Raw genomic sequence first — 18,724 nt, forward strand, 5'->3', positions numbered from 1 at the left:
ACAGAGCAATGGGCTGACACAAGCCCAGGCGCCAGCGATGGCCAGGGCTGGGGACATCAGGCCCCCTGTGTCAGGGTGTGCGTCAGAGCCACCGCGGGGCAGGGGGAGGCCAGGAGGTCAGGCTGCAGCTGGATCTGCCCGTGGCTGCTGTGTTAGGCCACACCGAGCGTTAATGTCCTGTTTGCTTCAGATACACTCATCCTTCTCCTCTTCGTTTTCTCTTTTAACAGCAAACACGTTCAAAATAGGCATGTAAGCCTGCACTGTCAGGAACCAGCGACACCATCTCAAACCCGGACCCCCCTGGCTGCACCCACCGCAGTGCTCTGAGGCGCGAACTCCGCTACTGCCCCCAGCACCCGCCTGCAACCCAAACTCACCGAGCCCCCCGGCGGGCCACCCCCTGAGCCAAAAGCCTCCCCCAAGGGGCTGACAGGGCCGCTCGGGCCTGGACACCCCGACTGGGCCCGGATCCCGGGGAGGCCCGGGGCACAAGGCCGGCAGGGCACGCCGGGCCCAGGCCGTGCCGCAGCCCCCGGGTCCGTTCCAGGTTCCCTGCCATCCCGGCTGGAGCTCCCACCGGGCCGGCCCCCACCCCACCCCGCCGCTCCTCACCTGCCGCCGGCCCGCCCGCCGTCCGGCGCCGCGACGTCAGCGCCCACGTGGGGTCGCCGCGGCCACCCGCCGCTGACGTCACGGCGGACGTCACGGGGGAGCCGGCGGCGCGAGGCAGGGGGATCCCGGAGCGGGACGGGGACCAGGACCGGGACTGGGACCGGGACTCCTGCCGGGCGGGCACCGGCACCCGGGGACAGCCAGACAGCCGGACAGCCGGACAGCCGCCGCCCGGCCTGCCCGTTCGTCTGAGCCCTCCGGGGCTCTGACCCGTCCTCCCGCCCCGGCGGCCCCCAGCTCGGCTTTCGGGCTCCGTCTCCCGGGGCAGGTGTGCCAGGAAGCCGGTGTGAAGCCCAGGGCAGGCCGGGCGTGTTGCAACCAACGGGAAGCGTCGGCGTTTGGCGGCTGCTGGGTCTTCCCCGAGGGGAAAAGAACGGAACGGAGCGAATCGCCTGGCACCACTTCCGGGCCTTGTCCCCAAAACCTGGGGCTGCGTTCGGCTCTTTGATCCGCTTTGCTTTTAAACTTCCAAAAACACTGTCAGGAGGAGGACTCGGACGTGCCTGGCTCCGCTCCCTGCTCAGCCCGTGCGGCTCAGCCGGCCCCGGGGCTGCTGAGCTCCGGAGCTGCCTGAGGGGTTTGGGAAGGAGCCGGTGCTGGGTGCTCACGGGTCCCCCAGCACTGAGCTGATGGGCTTTGGGTGCCCCACAGCTTTACCTCTGGTGCTGAGCACAGCTCTGGGAAAATGTCAGCATCCCATTACTTTTGCCCTGTGCCTCAGCAGAAGAGCTGCATTCTATTTTTCCAGGTAAATTACCATCAGTTTTCTGCTTGGAAGGGAGGAAGGTCATATTTGTAACAACAGTCAGTGCAACTGTTGTAAAATTTGGCCATTTACCATGTATGCTCCCCAATAAAAACACCTGCAGCTCTTCTCTGCCCCAGCAGTTTTTTACAGGAGGCCTACAAATCAGCCCTATTGACAAAAAGAGGAGGCTGTTACATAAATAAGATCACCACCAAGAGAGGCTACAACAAAAGCAAAAACAAACACTGCTTTGTAACTGCTTCCAGATTGGAGGGGTTTGCTTGCAGCAGTCAGTACCCTGGGGACTCTCTGGTCCCTGTGCTGTGACAATACTGCAGCCACGCTTTTCCATGGTCTTTGTCACTGCATCCTCCAACCTCTCACTCAGTCCACACCAACACTGTAGCTCACAAACCTTTACCCACAAACTGCCAAACATTTGCCGCTGCCTGTAGGGAGCCAACACAAGCCAGACTGTTACTAAATCACCTGGGTCTCCCTGACTATTCATGTATTTTTAGGAGAAGAATGGAGCAAAAACAGGATGAGAGAAATGTAGAGACTTTTGCAGGTCTCTAGTCCAACCCTCTGCTAAAAGCAGGACCAGCTTCAAAGCTAGAGCAGGTTTCTTTGAGGCTGTCCTGCTGGGTTTTGAGTGTCTCCAAGAAAGGAGAAGCACAGCCCCTCTAGGGAGCCCATGCTAGTGCTGACCACCCTGGAGCAAAAAATTTTATTCCTGATGTTCCAAGCAGAATTTCCTCATTGCAGCTTGCCCCTTGCCCTTTCCCTGTGCACATCTGGAAAGGGCCTGGCTCACTCTTCTCTCTGACCATTGTCCAGGCTGAGCAATTCCAGCTCCCCTGCAGGCCCAAACCCTGCAGCCAGCCCTGGCTAGCAGCCACTGCCCTCTGCAGCTCTCTCCACATTGTGAAGCTCTGCCTCACATATTTCTGGAGTAAAATCTAGGGCATAAAGCAGCACGGCAAAACTTGTAATCTGACAGGAAAGAGAGGAGAAGGAGAAGAAGAAGGAGAAGGGGAAGGAGAAAGAAGGAGAAGGAAGAAAGCCTGTCCTGCCGCCAGCACCCTGGCATTGGGAAGGGTTGTTGGATGGAGCTGGGGCTGCAGGCTGTCTCTGAGGAGGGACCAGAGAGGGGAGGGGGAGACTGGTGACCATGGCTGTTACAGCAGAAAGAGTTTTCTTTCCTTGTTAATCTTGGGTGAAGTTGATTGCTATTTCCTGATGATTGTCACCCCATCTTCCCAGCCCTGCCCACAAGGGACCTGTACTATCCCAGCAGTCTGGGCTGGAAAGGCCCATTTAGATCATCAGTGTCCCCCTAAGGGTAAAGTACAGATGTGTTTTGCATTCATGTTACTGACCACATTATGCTCACCCTGCAGAATATTTGCTTAGAAGATTCATTTCTTGGAAACTGGCCAGAATCCAGCAATGCTCATATTAAAGCACATTAGGACATTTTAAAAGCGCTACAACATTGGCATGACAATCATGGAGATCATTTACTGATGGTGAACTCTGCAGCTGAATCCAATCAGGGTTGTGAAATGGTCCTTTCAGCCTCCTCTGACTCATAATAATAATAATCTGGGCTTAGATTTTGCGTTTGACTGTGGCTCTTAATAGAGGGTTGTAGAGAGATGCACCTGCCGGAGCTCTGTGCCAGCCCAGAGGAGGGGGATGGATGAGCCTGAAATATTTCATATGTTGATCACATGCCTTTCCAGCTCACCATGTACCTTGTGTGCATTGTACCCAAGGGAACAGGAGTTTCCAACATCCCTTGGCCTGGTCCATGTGCTCCACAGTCCTTTCTACAGGGCAGAGCTAAGGGTGTCTGGCCTCTTCCCTTCCTGCCCTGCAGAGCTTTCGGTTTGGCTGAATTTAGGACAGTTAACGCAAGGTAGTCTTAACACCTGTGCCAGTGAAATTGCTTGTCTGATTATTTTTTGCCACTGAATCATTATTAAATCTGTTTGGGTTACTGTGGGAGCAGCAGCAATCAAATACAGGGAAGAAAGAAAATACATGTCCTGTGGGGGAGTGTGACTTGGGGAGTGTCCACAGCATGAAATTACCCAGCCGCTTACAGAACCCAGCGTACTCAGGGAAGGATAAGCAGGGGAAAGCTCAGCATCTCTACCCTCATTAATTCCTCTAGGTCTGAGACACCATGCTGGGTGTCCACAGCCAGGTCAAGGAGAGCAGCTGCAGCGTGGGAGCAGGTCTGTCCTGCCTCCTCCAGCTACCCCATAACCCAGGGAAAGAGAGAGGAGCAAACCAGGAGGACTACGTTTGATTTACTTCCTCTACTTTGGCCCCTGTTCAGGGGAGAAATAACAAGCGCCACTGTGGACAGACTATCAATGTGATATTGATGTGTTTTGGTAATTGAAAATGAAATAAATTAAGCAACCACTGAAAACACCTTACTACATTGTTTGGTGGCCAGAATGTGTCCCCATTCTGTCTTCCTGATCAAGATCTTGATTTAATAAGGGTTAAAAAAAGGAGTCTGCATTCTCATCTCCCAAAAATGTGCTAAAGGAGGCAGAAAATAGAAGGGAAAATATTGATGTCTGCAAGACCTTCTTAGTTGCTATTGAGTGCCTGGTATTGCAGAGCCATGTTCTGAAGGCTTCTGTACCCAGAGGTGACTTCTAACTGGTTTTGACTCATTGAGCACCAAAATTTAGACTAATTTCTTTCCCTTCCTTGTAGAACTAATAAAGACAAACAGGTGGGTGTTCTGCACAGGAACCTAATTCCAGAAGAGGAATGGTCTTCTGTAAGAAAAGATATATTCAGGACAGAAAGCATTTTGCAGACATCTCCTGATTACATTTATGACAAGCCTTCTGCAGTAAACAGCCATTTCACAGGTAGAAACTTGACTGTGCCATGTGGGCTGGTGTCCCACCTGGCTGCAGAGACCTATGTCCAAACAGCTCCAGCATCCCAGTGCCATCAGTGGCCTCACCCAGTAGGGCCAGTGTTAAGCCCATGGATGAGCCCTTTGGGGGTCTGGGGTGCATGGGGGACTGATACTGAGACGTGGCCCATGTGGAGGCTGGTGGATGCCCAAGCTGAACAAGCCAGCAGAGGATTGATGCTAAAGGCTTTGCCCGGATGAGCTCGAGAGGCAGCACTATTTATTTTGTTTGAATAATACATGACTAATAAGTTAAATAAGAGAAAGTGAAATGAGCTTTCCGGTTAAGCCAAAATGTTTGATGCTTGTTTCCTGGGCATTTGGGGTCTCTGGGAGGCTTTGAAGTGGCCGTAATGAACTTGCCAATGTAGATAATGTAAAATACTTTAATAATTAATTTATCAGGCAGTGCTGTCTATGATATACCATCTGAAATGCTTAGACCAGAAACTGTCCTTTCTAAGCAGCTATTTGATCTCAACTAATATGGTGCAAGTTCTCTTGCAAAGATGCTTTATATAAAAGCACTTATAAAAGCACTTCAATATACCTTGTTTTTAATTAAATTGTCCTAATTGGGCTATCTTTTATGTTCTTATGGCACTGTGTTTGCATCAGATTACAAAAGAGAGGAACAAGGGAGGAAGACCTGACAACTAGCAACCAAAATTGCCTGAGACCAACCTCACCAAGTGACAGTGCCATCAAGTCCTTTGTAATCTTGATCTCTATGAAGTGATCAAGGCCAGGAAATAAACCATAAAAGAACTCTTGTTATCTTATCAACCCTACTATACCCATGATACCTTTATTACGGTTGTAACTTTCCTTTTGTTCACCTCCTCCTATTGGGCACCTGTGAAATTTAGACTCCTGTTTTGCAATCTAATCTCCCGAGATGCTCCCTGTCCTCAGGGCAAGCCCACAGCCTTCCCATGGCAGGAGCTGTTTGTTCACCTTGGTGAGACCACGGCATTGGAGGCCAACCCAGCAGCCAGTCTGCAACCAGGACACCTCTTTTTTTCTTCCAAAGTGCCAGTTGCAGTGCAAGGTGCTGTGGGAGACAGAAATGGAGTGTTGTAGCAGGGGGCTGAGCATCTGCACAGCTCTCATAGAGGGCAAGGAATGCTACAGCTCAGCTCATGCTATAAGCCTGGCTTTTGGATCACAGCATGCTGCCATGCCAGCCAGGTGAAAGGATGTTCTCAGTTCTGCTTTGCCACTGCAAGGACTGTGGTTGCCAACACCTTTGGGGTTTCCCATTGCAGTGGTCTCACAGCTACCACTTGAAAGCCAGGGAACACATTAGAAGACCCCTAGGGGGTTAGAGGCAGGGAGCAGCAGCACATGCCCTGGAGCAGGGGAAAAACACACTTTTAGGAGGTTGCACGCATGGCCAAACAGCCCTTTCCATACACGTGACAACACTGGGATTGCCCGGACAACAATCGACCCAGTTGTATTTGTGTTCCATGGGGGCTGTCCTGCAAACTGTCATGTGCCAGCTGTTTTACTCACAAAAGCCCTGCAGTGAGTACGGTCACGGTCATGTCTCCGTGCTGGCTCTGCAAGGTCACATCCTCCAGCCCGGAGGCACATAGTGTCCACGTGGGAGAGACCAAGTACATTAAGTACAGTTTTCTTCCTATTTCCACCCCAGAAAATTACCTAACAACAATTAACACTAGTGTTTTGGTAGTTTATAAGAGCAGCTGTAACATACCAAGGCAAGGAAGGGCCTGGGAATGGTTCAGCAGAAAATTGCTTTTATTTTAAGCTCTCAGCTCTGAGTTAAATGAGGTTTCAAACACGTGGCACAAGTCCTTTTGGATCACATTTAAAATAAATTTTGTATGTTTGGAAACAGTGAAACTAGAAACCGCAACAACAAATGGTGTGTTTGGGGGAAAAGATAGCAGGGAGAGAAGGAACAAGCATATCTAAAGATCTTATCTTAGTTTTTCTTGGGAGGACATCTTATCCAGCCAGCACTAGAAGTTGATCATGGTTGGGTGGTTCCCAGCAGCTGCATTTGGAAAGGAAAGGGAGGCAGCAGCAGGCCAGGTAGATATCTGAGTACTTCCACGTCTGCTCTTTTCAGTTAAATACCAGATGTTAGGACTTCACTTGTAAACCTTTAATGACAAGGATGAAAATTAAATGTTTGCTGAGTTCTGCTTGGCTCTGTTTCCGCACCAAACAACGCAAACACATCCTGGCTCACCTGCAGTCGCCTGTTTGCAAGTGAAACGTGAGCCTCGCAGTGATTTCCAAGACTCCTTAATTTTCTCTTTTCTGCTCAAGCAGGAAAAAGTATGGGGAAAGCTAGATCTAATGCGTGCAAAAGAGACCATGGTGGTCACTGGTGCCCTGTGAAGTGCTTCAGGAGATCATTTGTTGAGTTTGCATAAAACTCCATGTTGCTAAGGAAGTACATCCTGATGAATTGGATATATTTGAGGATATATTCCATACTTAAATATTAAAATAATGCTTTTTGCACAACAAAGGCTTTTCTTCAGGTATTTGATGCTATTCTTCTTCAAAGTTTTCACTAGCACAAACATTAACAGGGTGCAATGACCTGCTTGTGTTTTGGTCTGACACGTGGGAAGCATTTTTATTACACAAGGTTTCCTTATCTGCTCTGGCAATAAAACTAAAGGAACCAGATGTCTCCGCCTTCTGCAAAAGCTGCGAGGTCTCGCTCTTCTCCATGTCTGCTCAGGGGGCAGGCAGGAGTCCTTCTGCAAGCTCCTGCCAGGGCTTGGGTCAGTGACACATCTCCTCCAGGCAACACTAACCTGAGTCTCTGGCATCTGGATTGCCAGTGAGGGAGCAGACATGGATTTTATTTCTAATTAACATTTGCAGTATAGTAGAGATTTATTTGCAAATACATATATATATATATATATGTATATAAGGGACACATTTTACAAGCTTCAAATCCCACCTGAAGTCACCACCTTTGTGAGTGAGGCCCCCTCACCTGCCAAAATATCCCTTGGGCCTGAATATGTTGAAATAATTTGACATTCCGTGCTGTGCAATATATTAACTGAATTGCAGTACAAGAAACAGATGTTTATTCCAGTGGGTGCAGGAGTCCAGACACAAAGTATTGAGTTACTGTCTGTCTCAGATAACAGGACAAAGCGGAAAAGTTGGGATTAAACATTCTATATGTGTCTTATTTAGAAACTGTAAACCTTAAAAATGTAGCCCTAGATCCTGTAGCAGCCTTACGGGAGCGAACCCTGCACCGGCCACACGTGATCCCAAGCTGCGACGAGCACTCAGCACACAAACCTGGGCACTGGCAGGTGCCCTGTGTGTTACACCCAACTCTGGGGCTGTTTGAGCACTTTAGTTTGGTGCCTGGCCACGTTTTCAACTCCTGTGCCCAATGGTGGGTGATCCCTAGCTCACGTCCATGAGAACCTGGGGACCATCTGGGACCCCATCTGTAATGTTTCAGGTCTTTGGGCACTGCTGTCCTGAGATCTAGCTGCAGAACCAAGCCCTGGGCTTTTCAAGTGAGCTGTTTTTTCCTAAAACAAAGGTTAATTATGTTTGATTAGTTGTATTTATCCACAGAACCAAAACTCTAAGAGTCAGAAAAAATGGGCTGATTTTGTTTTTTCAAAAAGAAACATGAAATGAGAGGAGCTCCAGAGAAGTTCGCAGGCTGGTGTGTCACTGTCAGGTCAGTTTTTTGGCTCTTAATAACTCAGTACAGGGAACATTTACTCAAAGCTCTGTGCAGGAGAAAGCACAAGTCTGAAAAAGCAAATGAAGCAATGAAAAGGGTTCCTGTAGAAGGTGTCTATCCAGGGATGTGACTTTTCTGCCATGCTCTAGTTCTGTTGTTGTCAGCAGGAAATCACTGCCCATGCAGGTCCTGTTTGGAGTCATCTCAAAACGACTTGGGGCTCTGGGCAGCGCTTTGTGCTCGGGGTCCCAGAAGCATCACAGCCTCTGGCCCCGCAGGGTGGCAGTCACTGGGGAGCAGTGGGACACTGGACCTCCAGCCAAATACCCCTGGTTTAAACCCACTGCTCCTGCCACCTGAAACCACTGTCTGTCAGCTGGCAGCAGTTGTGGAAAATGAAAAGCACCATTTTTATTTTTTAATATCTGTCTAAACAAACAGACCTTGGCTTAGGCAGAGTCCTGCCTCCTGTCACATCTCAGCAAGTGCAGTATCACCGCAAGGGCTTCCTGGCTGCAGGAGCTCAGCTTCACTCATACAGGAGGAAAGATCTGCTGCTTCTTTCCTGTTCCTGTTTGCATCCCTCACCATGCTTGAAATTTGCTGTATCCTGAGTTATTCTTAAACAAGCCTTCCCATTGTTCAAGTCACGGGTTATGAATTCTGTCCCTTTGATGAAATATGACCTGTGCTATGGGAAAGTGAGAATGATGTTAAGTCTGCACGAGACACTCATGGCTGTGACATACAGGAAAGGGATAAGTGCTCTGCGCTGTCCTCATGAATGAAGGCACAGGAAGAAGGTGTGATAGGGCAGCGAGTGAGCTGCTGGGAAACTTCCATGGTTCCTGATGCTGCACTGGCTCATCTTACATCCTCACCCTGCATTTCCATTGACTGAAAATGTTCCCTCATAAAGGGCTTCTCTGGGACTGCAAGACTTCTCTCTGCTAGGAGGGGTTTTTTAATAGCTAGCCCCAGTGGTTCCTGCCTAATTTGTAACATTCATGTCATGACAATCTGTGCTGAGCAGGGCTGGATGAGATGGGGACAATCATCAGTTCCTTGCATGTCCTTCCATGCTAGCACTGCTCTTTTATTCTCATGAGTAATGCCAGCTGAGTATTAACACCAGTGGGAGAAAAACTTGTGCTGACCAAGAACCAAAGTGCCTCTCTGATGGCTACAGTGTCCTCCCCAGGACGCGGTTACCAGCCACGCCGGGTGCATTTTGCTGGAGCAGGGGGAAAATCAAAATGCCACAGCCATGCACTGAGCATCACCAGGCACAGCCTGCAGCCTTTGGGGCTTGCCCCAGGTTTTCCCTGTGGTCACTCAGCCTTTTGTTCACCCAGCCCAACTCTCAGCACCAGCAGACCCACGCTGCCCATGGCCCAGCTCCTTCCCTGCCTCGGCACCCCGCTCCTGGGGGCTGCTATCATGTGCAAAAAGGAAGAAGGCGGCAAAACAAGCACAACCAGGATTCACATAATATTGCTGCAGCTCTGCCAGGAAACAGATTGTAAAAGTTCCTGTATTTAAAGCTGGGAGATGAGTTTTATTGTTAGTAGTTGCTATAGCAACCCGAGGTGCCGGAGAGTAATACATGCTTGGCACGTTGCAACAGACTCTGACAAGTTCAAGGCTGTTGCCTTGCTGCTAAATCTTGTTGCCAAGGCAATGCAACATAAGGCAAGAGCCTCGAGAAATGAATACTGCTGACAGCTCGTGCCAGCAGGCTCCGTCTGATTAAAAGGGAACTTTTGAAAGTAATGTTAACTTAAACAGCAAAGAAGAAGGGAAAGGGGAGCACGGAGATGGAGGAAAGGATCCAGAGGAGGAGCAGTGGGTTAATGTCAAGCAACAGGTAAACTAAAGCATTTGATTAAAAAGCAATGTGGCTGAATAGGATGTCTTAGACTGTAATGCAAGAAACTCACCACATTTTTGGAGGGAGTTAAAAAAAAAATACCTAAAAAATAAAATAAATTTCTCATTTTTACCTTTTTTTTTTTTTTTTTTTAACTTGGACAGTGCTGCTGTAACTTGAATGGGGACTTTTGATTTTTCCCAATGGTGTTGACAGCAAAAATCATTTTCTCAGTAAATTTGTTCTGTGAGGCTTGTGTTGTTGTTGCTGTAGTAAAAGCCATGAAGTAGCTCAGTTAACTTTAATTTTTATGTTCATTTCCAGCCTTTTTAAACATTCTTCATGGCATAATGTTAGCTGGAAAAGAGAGGAGGCTGCAAGTTGATTATTCTCTCCTGACTATGATTCACTGATAATGTTGACAGTGTGCTCTGAGTTGAAGGAAAAGTGCTACCCCAAGGACCACAGAGTCAAAACAGATGATCAGTGATGAGGAAGTTGGATAATTAAGTTAATTTTAACTACCAATACAATATTTTGACATGTGCTATGGGATCCTAGGGTACTAAAATGCAAGTACTACTGAAGTGCCTCAAATAGATATACAACGATCTCAGATGAAATTGTTGACTTGTCTATTGATTTGTGAGTAAAAGCATAATATTTCTTAAACGATTACCATAGCAATATTCTGATCTGCTCCTACTCACATGCCAGGGACTTTACATTTTCGTGAACTATCGATAGCTAGAAATGACCTCATGTTTTCCTATTTGATGACTATTTCAGCATCTGCATCTTGCAATACAGCAGCAGCGTACAGCAGTATACCTGAGACCACCAAATGCCCCATGGGGAATTTTGTTCTCCTGGCACCCGCTGTGGATTATAGAAAACTTATCAGGTCTGCAAGCACTTTGCACTATTTAAAAATGGGAAACCAAGACACGGGAAGTGATTTGCCACTTGTACTGGAATTTTTTTGTGTGCAATCATGGGCAGAGCCATCCCATTGACCTTCATAAAAGTAAGACTTTTGATTAACTGTGAAATATTTTGGTACTAATTTGAAGTTCTTAAGCCATGGGTGAGGAAGCAGACAGGTGACTGGTCATATGCTTGTAATCATCATTTGTTTTTCAGCAGCTAAATTATATTCCAAGAAGCCAGCAGCATGTTACTTGCAACCTTACTACAGTTACTGGCATTTTTCCACAGTTGCCATAGCTAACTGTGAGATATTATATGATAAGAAAGAAGATAAAACCTGCTTCGAGCAATTATGAGGGGAACATGACATTGCCCAAGAGGATGGTTTTATGTGAAGATCATCCATTGGATAAAGAAATGTGAGAGTCCTAGAACTGGACATTAGCATATTTTTTTTTTAATAAGAAAGGAAAAGGAAACTCTGTTTTTAGCCTTAGTTGAATTTCTCTGCTGGTGATTCCACACATGGTGTTACTTCCTAATATATCCGGGAGAAGATTTCAAAGCTGTCCAGAATATGCTTCCTTTTTCTGAAGAGATGCACATGTAGAAGTCTGGCTAGTAAAAAGACAAAACCATATGGGCAGGTCACGCAGCAACATCAACACTTAGTTGATCAGCAGGATCACAAAGCACTTCCAAGACCTGGCTCTCCTATCTGCAGATCCCATATGCCCTTGATGCCTGAGACAGTAGGATCCTTCTTGGAAGGTTTCTAGACCATCTTTACCACCCCAAGCGTGTTGTGTGATGCCTTCTCCAGGACAGATGGGATGCATGGAGGAAACTCAGACCCCTCCAGAGGAAGCCACTGCTGAATCACACTGCAGCTAAATGCACCTTGGCACATGCTCCAAAACACGGGTGCACAACCCTAGGGCATCCCCCTTTGTTTTCTTCTGCCTCCTACCCCTCTCCCTGCTCAGCACCTATTTAGTTGCAGGAGAGCCACCCCCAGAGAGCAGGGAAGCAATGTGGAGCTGGAACAGTGTGTCATCTAGATAGCTACTGATAGCAGAGCAGACAGAGCTATTTCCAGAATGATTAATAGTATTAGCACATGCTGAAGCTTAAGGCTGAATATAAGCTTTAGAGGAATGGATTTTGATGTAAAAAGTGAATAAATGAGACAACTGTCAGAACAATGAGTGGTGAACCAAGTAAAGATCCTTAGCATAGGAGATGTAAAACTCTGCCTGCTGGCCTGTTTTCACTGAAGCTGCTGGTAAAATTCCCATTACCCTTCAGGCTGGAGAAATAGCCCAGCAATGGCATGTGGCACAGAGGTAACCAAACTAGCAGGCAGCAAGGCTACTCCCATAATTAATTAGCTGCATGGCATTTGATCAGGGGCACAGGGCTGGTGACACGCCAGGAGCCAAGGCACTGCTCCCTCCCCACCCCAAACTGTGCACCGCTGCTCCTGGAGCCTCTTTGGGAGATCATGTACTGCCCTTTCCTGTACATACCTTGAATGCTTGCAATGGTACCAGTCTGAGGGCTCGTCCTGTTGCTGAATAAAAGCATATTTTAAAAGGGCTGTCTTGACTTATACCATCTTCTGATAATCCCCACTCTGGAGGTCTCAAATGCTATAATTGAAAACCTGCTGCTCAGATTCTGAAAGTCAGGTTTAACCTCCCGTAGGCAGCTCCCAGAAGGACAGTATTTTGCATAATCAGTTCCTTTGCAGGGAATATGGTTAGCATTTTGCTGCTTTTCTTCTCCTGACACTTTTCTCACAGGAAAGCAGGCAAACAAAACCTAGTCATAGCTATGCAATATCCTCTTACCTAGTTCCTAGTTTTAACCTCAATCATCAAGGTTTTCCTAAGAGTATCCTATTATATGGGCAGTTTTTAATTTCATTTTTAAAAATCTGTTCCTCTCTTTCTTACACAAGACATCTTGACAATAGATGCCTTGATTGGATACACCAAAATCTGGTGGGTTTTGTTACTTTAGATCTATGTCTGTGAATAAGTCACATGCTCAGTGTGTTTCTCTGGAGCAGCTAATTCAGCTTGGACTGAGCCACATGATCCCCTTTTCCAGTCCTGCCTTATGGCCTCTGAGGAATGTTGCATTGGCTGCGAGGAATTACTAGGTCTTGGCAAGACATGCTAATATCCTCGCAAAGACTTGTTAGGGACCAAGACTTCAGCCTCCAACTATTTCCTCTGATAAAGCAGAGTATTCACAGTGGTTCTTGAAGCACAAGTTTGACTTTGTTTGAGCTCCCCCCAAACCAGAAGGACTGTGCAAGTAAAGCTGGCTGGTGTTGCCTGCCTCCTAGCAGGCTTCGAAACAGAAGCACAAAGTGTTGGATCCAATTAGATAAATCAGAGGCTCACAGCATTTCAGTCAAGAGTTGGGAAAATGAATATGCAGGTGGAAGACAAGTTATGAATTATGATAACACCTGCAGCATTGTATGTCAGGACATCTGAAAAGCTGGACTCTCATATGTGGGGATGCAAATTTCATGTTTTCTTCCAAAGATGCATCCACATTAATATACAAAGTTCATAGCAGCAGCAGCAGAACTATGGTCACATTTTATTGTAGCTGTTGGTTTGGGGTTTTTTTAACACTCTTGTTATCTTTCCACTAGCATCTGAAATGCTACTGATAATCCTTGAAAGCACCAGAGCGTGAGTATCATATCTGCAGCTGGATCACTCTACTAGGAAGCTAGTTACACAGCATGGAAAGTATTTTTGCTATCTCATTTTGGATCATTGATAACAACATCACAAGTGAAGGGACCTCATTGTTCGTCCATGAGATGGGGAGTAACCACTCCCGCAACCCCAGCACATCCCTGTCCCAAGCGTTCGCTTGCAGGGCAGAGAGAGACGGGGTCTGAGTTATACGCTTTGTAAACCAGCTTTCTCCAAGCATGGGGGGCACAGCACTGGTGCAAATTACAGAGGGTGGATCGCAAAACAGGTGCCTCCATGCCAGCTTCCCAAAGCACTTGTTTCACTGAGCTGAGCACAGCCAGAGGACACTGTATGTGAACCCGGAGCTGGTCCCAAGCAGGACCCAGCCCCAGCAGCTGGAGCACTGGATCCCAGTAAGGGCATGGGTCAGGTGCTCAGAAACTCCCGGCTGACTCACGGCCCCGTTTCTTGTCTGTATGCTGGCCTCTTTACACCTCTGCTGTTGGAAAAGGAAGTGAAACAGCCAGTTCTCATGTATACATTTAACAGCTTTGAAAAGCCCCCCAGTTGTAGAAAAATGGAGCAGAGCTATGAGGTCTGGAGCTGGTTTCCTACCCAAAAGCCAGGCAGGATGCTGGATCTGTAGCTGCAGTTTGGTTTGACAGAGGGCCAACTCCAACACCACTGTTCTCATCTGCTTTCATGTCGGCTGAATATTTGTGTGCCACTTTCCCATCCATTACCACCTAACTCTATACCAAAGACTGAAGTCCCTCCAACTCTCTGAGGAGTGGTGGCACAAATTGCAGTCTTGTTCAGTGTCTTTTGCTGTCACCTGATTCATTTTTTTGACACTGGGATCCAAATCAGGACCCTAGCTCACCAGCTATGCAAGGATGTGTCCCATTCCAGCCTTCCTTGGGCTGTGCATATCCTTAGCTACACATGTTTAAATAACTCACTACAGCCATGTTTAAGCCTCCCAGTAGAAGGACAGAGACCCAGCTCGCTCAACCAAACACAACGAGATGTGTTCAAGTCAGCTAATGGGTAATCCTGTGTGTATGTACCACAAATCCACAACATAACTCACTGTCCTGCTTGGCAGAAGAGTGTTATTGCCTCTTAGGAAACAGGCATTCCTGATCAAAGACTGTCCTTGTAGAATAAATAATCAAACCTAACTAATGCTTGTGTATGTGTGTATATATATAGCTCGTTTGGATTTATATGACATGTTGCATATGCTAATGTCAGTCCCTCTGAGTGGGAAGAAAGTGATGGGGAAGTTGTAGTTACATGGAAATAATGGGAATTTTCCAGCGAACCTCAGCATGGCAGAGAGACTGTTCTCAGAGGTCGTAAAAGACTCCTGCAGCCTGCTAATTATACACTACCCGAATCTTATTATAAACAAGTAATAAGTATAGGCACGTTTGTTGGTTTTGCTAATGACATTAATGTCTCTTTTGATGATTTGCAGAGCTACAGGGGGCCAGGGACTCAATTTGTACTGATATATTTCCCACTCTGGTGCAGCCTCGGGAACTCTTGTTGATATTTGAAATCTTTTCACCATCTATCTTTAGACAATTCAAGGTCTGTTCTCTGCACAGTAGTTCGAGCTGCTTCTTCCGCTGTGTAACACTTAGACACATTCAGAATTCTACTTAGATGGCAGATCTATATATTGTTTTCTAGTCTATAAGTGATGATATTTAGAATTACACATTACTGTTCTTAAAGGGAATCTGTGCTTTTACTCGTCTGCAGTTTCCTTATGTTCCTTATCAAAATGGCTGCGACACTGAAGTCTGCTGTGTAGATTCATCTATCTTTCCCTGCAGAGTCCCAGAGTCTCCAGATACCCTGCTTAAAACCACTGACTTTGCAATTTATAGTAAGTCATGAACAGGGAAAGAGGCAGGCTTGGAGCTGGTTAAAACATTCTGAAGAATTACCGGGATTTGCCGGACAAAGGCAAACGAAGGTTTTTCTCTCGCACACCATCCACATACCTCTGTGACTGATTTGTTTTGAGTTTCCAGCGTCTGTTTGCACAGACCCGATCATCGGTCCCGCTGCCCTTCTCCGCTTCCTGTCTGAGAACAAACCCAGACAGTCAGCAGAGGCAATCGCACGTCCCCTAGTACGAAAACCACCAAACACAATTTGTCCAGCCAGGGAAATCAGTGCTTTAAGTCTGTGAGTAATCCGCTGACTTCATAGGAATATCTCTGGATGGATGTATTCAAACGTGGAAGGACACTGTGCTGAGCACAGGCTTGCACGCTGCGGGCGGGTGCCAGGGAGCTCCGTGCAGGCACCGCTGCGCTTTGGGGAGCCTGGTCACGCCGGGGCAGCCAACTCCTGCCCCCCGGCTTTCCGTCCTCCCCTTCCTAGCATTACGTATCCCTGGGAATACACTCAGAAACTACAGATGAGGTCATTCCCAAGAGTCTGCTTAGGTATTTGGGGCCCTTGACACTGAGAGGAGCTCAAATCTTATACTCTATGTATGTTTGTTAAAGGGAAAGTGGAACTCTTTTTAGAGTACATGAGCCATTTGTTAATCTTGAATTGGTAAATTATTAACTCCTTTACAATTTGTTTATACTTATCATTAGAGGTTGCTCTAACATATGTTCTTCGATCTTATTTGCTTCCAAAGAGGCTTAGGGAGTAATCGTTACCTATGCAGAATCTAAAATCAAACATTATTCATGAATTAATATTGTTTATACATACTAACAAATTTGAGGCTGATTTAATCTCTGTGCTGTCCTTTCAAGTGATTCATCAAACATGAAAAGCAACAGTTTGGCCAAAAGGCCCTGAATTTGACTTGATGCTCTAAATTTCAAAACTTCTGTCCAGGAAGTTGCACCACGTGCTCCTCTGCAGGTGCAGAGTTAGAACAACAAGCACAGCGTGCAAAGATACATCACCACTGAGGGCAGAGGGGTGACCCTAGCTTTGTCCTATGTCCAGTTTGTCTTGGGATAATGAAGGAGAAAGTGGGTGCTAACTCTGTAATCCAGGAGAGGTACAGAAAGCCTTTTTGAGACCTACTGAATCAACACATCCCCCAGCCCATGACCTGCACTCCCATACATCCACATTCCTCTCCCCAGGCAGTTGTACTGAGCTTCCCACCAGGTGTGGGACAGCACACCTGTGTGTCACCTCTGGTGACAGCACACCCCGTCAGAAGTGACAGTGCAGCTTCAAGTCATAGATAATGTGCTGACAAAGAATTCCCAACTTGTTCAGCCAACAAAAACCTTTTGCCCGTGTGTAGATGGAGCTGAACTTCCAAACGTGGGTTTCTTGATGCAAAAGGATGTGCTGTGCTCCAAATGCATCATCAGAATCACAGATTAGAGATGTCTTTTTAAAAATGTGCTCTGAACATGAGTTTTTGCTTCCAAAAATAACTTGTATTTTGCTCATATTAGAAGAGCAGGATGTTCTTTCCTGTCCTGAAGGGATAAGGAGGAAATGAGAACTGTGGGGTTTTTATATGGTATGAACTACTCTTCTTCTGGACTAGTCCTGTGAATCTTGATTTTTTTTTTCCACATCCTTAGCATTTTGTTCCCCACGGACCTCATTTTGCTTTCATTCATGCCAATGTTACTCCAGCAAAACTCTCTTTGATTTCAAAGGAATTCCTCCGTATTTACAACCCCTCCCATGCTAAGGCAGTAGGCATTAGAAGGGAGGCAATCTACTGAAGACAGCGAATGCTGAATGTCTCAAAACTCTTTTAAAATGAGTTAAAGTCAGTTGAGAGATGCGAGTGGGGGCAGAAAGCATCTTTTCCTGTCCTCTGCATTTGAAGGAAAGAGACGGCTGTTTGGAGGAAATGTGAACGTAATGGACTGTACGTTTGTGTCCCATTGTACTGAGGTCTGACAGGAAACACTTGGGGTTCGATTCAGGAAAAAGTAAATATTATTCCTTTATAATACTCCCATAACCCCGGTTATCCTGCAGTATTTGACTACATCCCCGTCTTTAATATATATGTTCTCACAGCTCTCTCCAGAATACCAGAAGGAAATCTGGTCACTGGGGAGTGGGGGAGGCATGGGAAGAGTTTGTGAAGCAATTTCCAGCCAAAGTCCCTCCTAAGTGACAGCAAAAGTCCAGCGGCTCTCTCGCTTTTAAACCAAAGGGACTCTGGAGCAGCTGCCACTACTGACTGCCACCATGGCCATTCCTTGCAGGAAGAGGGCTGCAAATACCAAACTTCGGGTGATTTCTGAGCAGTATCTTCCAAGCCTGTGAGAGCACTCTCTCACCGTAAGGTATAGATGGCTGCAGCAAGGTGTCCCACCAGGTGTGTGAGGCTGCAAAACCCCAGCAGGCACCAGGGAATCCCTTGGCTGGAGGTTCACCCTGCAGCAGCCTGGAAAAGGCTCCAGCCCTCAGCATTTAGAAACTTTGTTCCTTGAAGAGCCAGCTGAAGCTGCAGTGGTCTGTAGGATCAGTGCTTGTCCCTGGAAATGCCTTTCATCCCTCCCGAGGGAGCCTGCCTCCCGGAGTGACCGGGTTCAGGGAGCTGTTACAGCCCTTTGTCTGCAGGGAACATGCAGTACCACCAGCGTTTGGCATTTTGCTGTATAGCTCTCGAAGCTGCAAAGATTGCAGAAGGAACCAAAAACCCCCATACGTAACCCAGAAGAGGCGGATTGAGGACATAATGCCCTTGATTGAAAAAGGAGGCACCCAGGAAACCTTGTGATATATATATTTTTTTAAACTAGAGCTAAAGTAATTTGGCATGCACATCCCCTGAGCTGCTTCCTAAACCACAGCTGCATGAGGAATTATCTAGCTCTTAGCTGAAGTAACTCCTTAAAAAAAACGCAACATGTAGGTCATTAAAGTGCTAATAAAAAATGTTGATGAATCTCTGAGCAGTGCTCTGATTATCTCTCTGTGGGGAATGAAGAACTCATTAACATGAGCTCCATGCCACTCCCTCCTCCTTTCTCAGAGTTTGGCATAAAGTAAGGAAACGAATGTTTGTGGTTTGGCCAAGTTTCTAATGAGTAGCTCAGCTAGGTCCACTGATTAGACACATGGTTTTACAGAGGGT

At 46.9% G+C, this 18,724-nt stretch overlaps 1 protein-coding gene across 1 annotated transcript in view; it reads right to left on the reverse strand.

Moving 5' to 3' along the window:
• XPNPEP1 (X-prolyl aminopeptidase 1) overlaps nt 1–667 on the reverse strand; it is a 31,874-nt gene extending 31,207 nt beyond the window's left edge. The window contains exon 1 of the mRNA XM_080347881.1: nt 616–667. The gene's annotated coding sequence lies outside the window, so the exon portion shown is untranslated. The remainder of the gene's footprint in view (nt 1–615) is intronic.
• Between the last annotated feature and the right edge of the window lie 18,057 nt (nt 668–18,724).

The sequence above is a fragment of the Nesoenas mayeri genome (assembly GCF_963082525.1).
Source record: "Nesoenas mayeri genome assembly, chromosome: 7".
In the NCBI taxonomy this organism is placed as follows: domain Eukaryota; kingdom Metazoa; phylum Chordata; class Aves; order Columbiformes; family Columbidae; genus Nesoenas; species Nesoenas mayeri.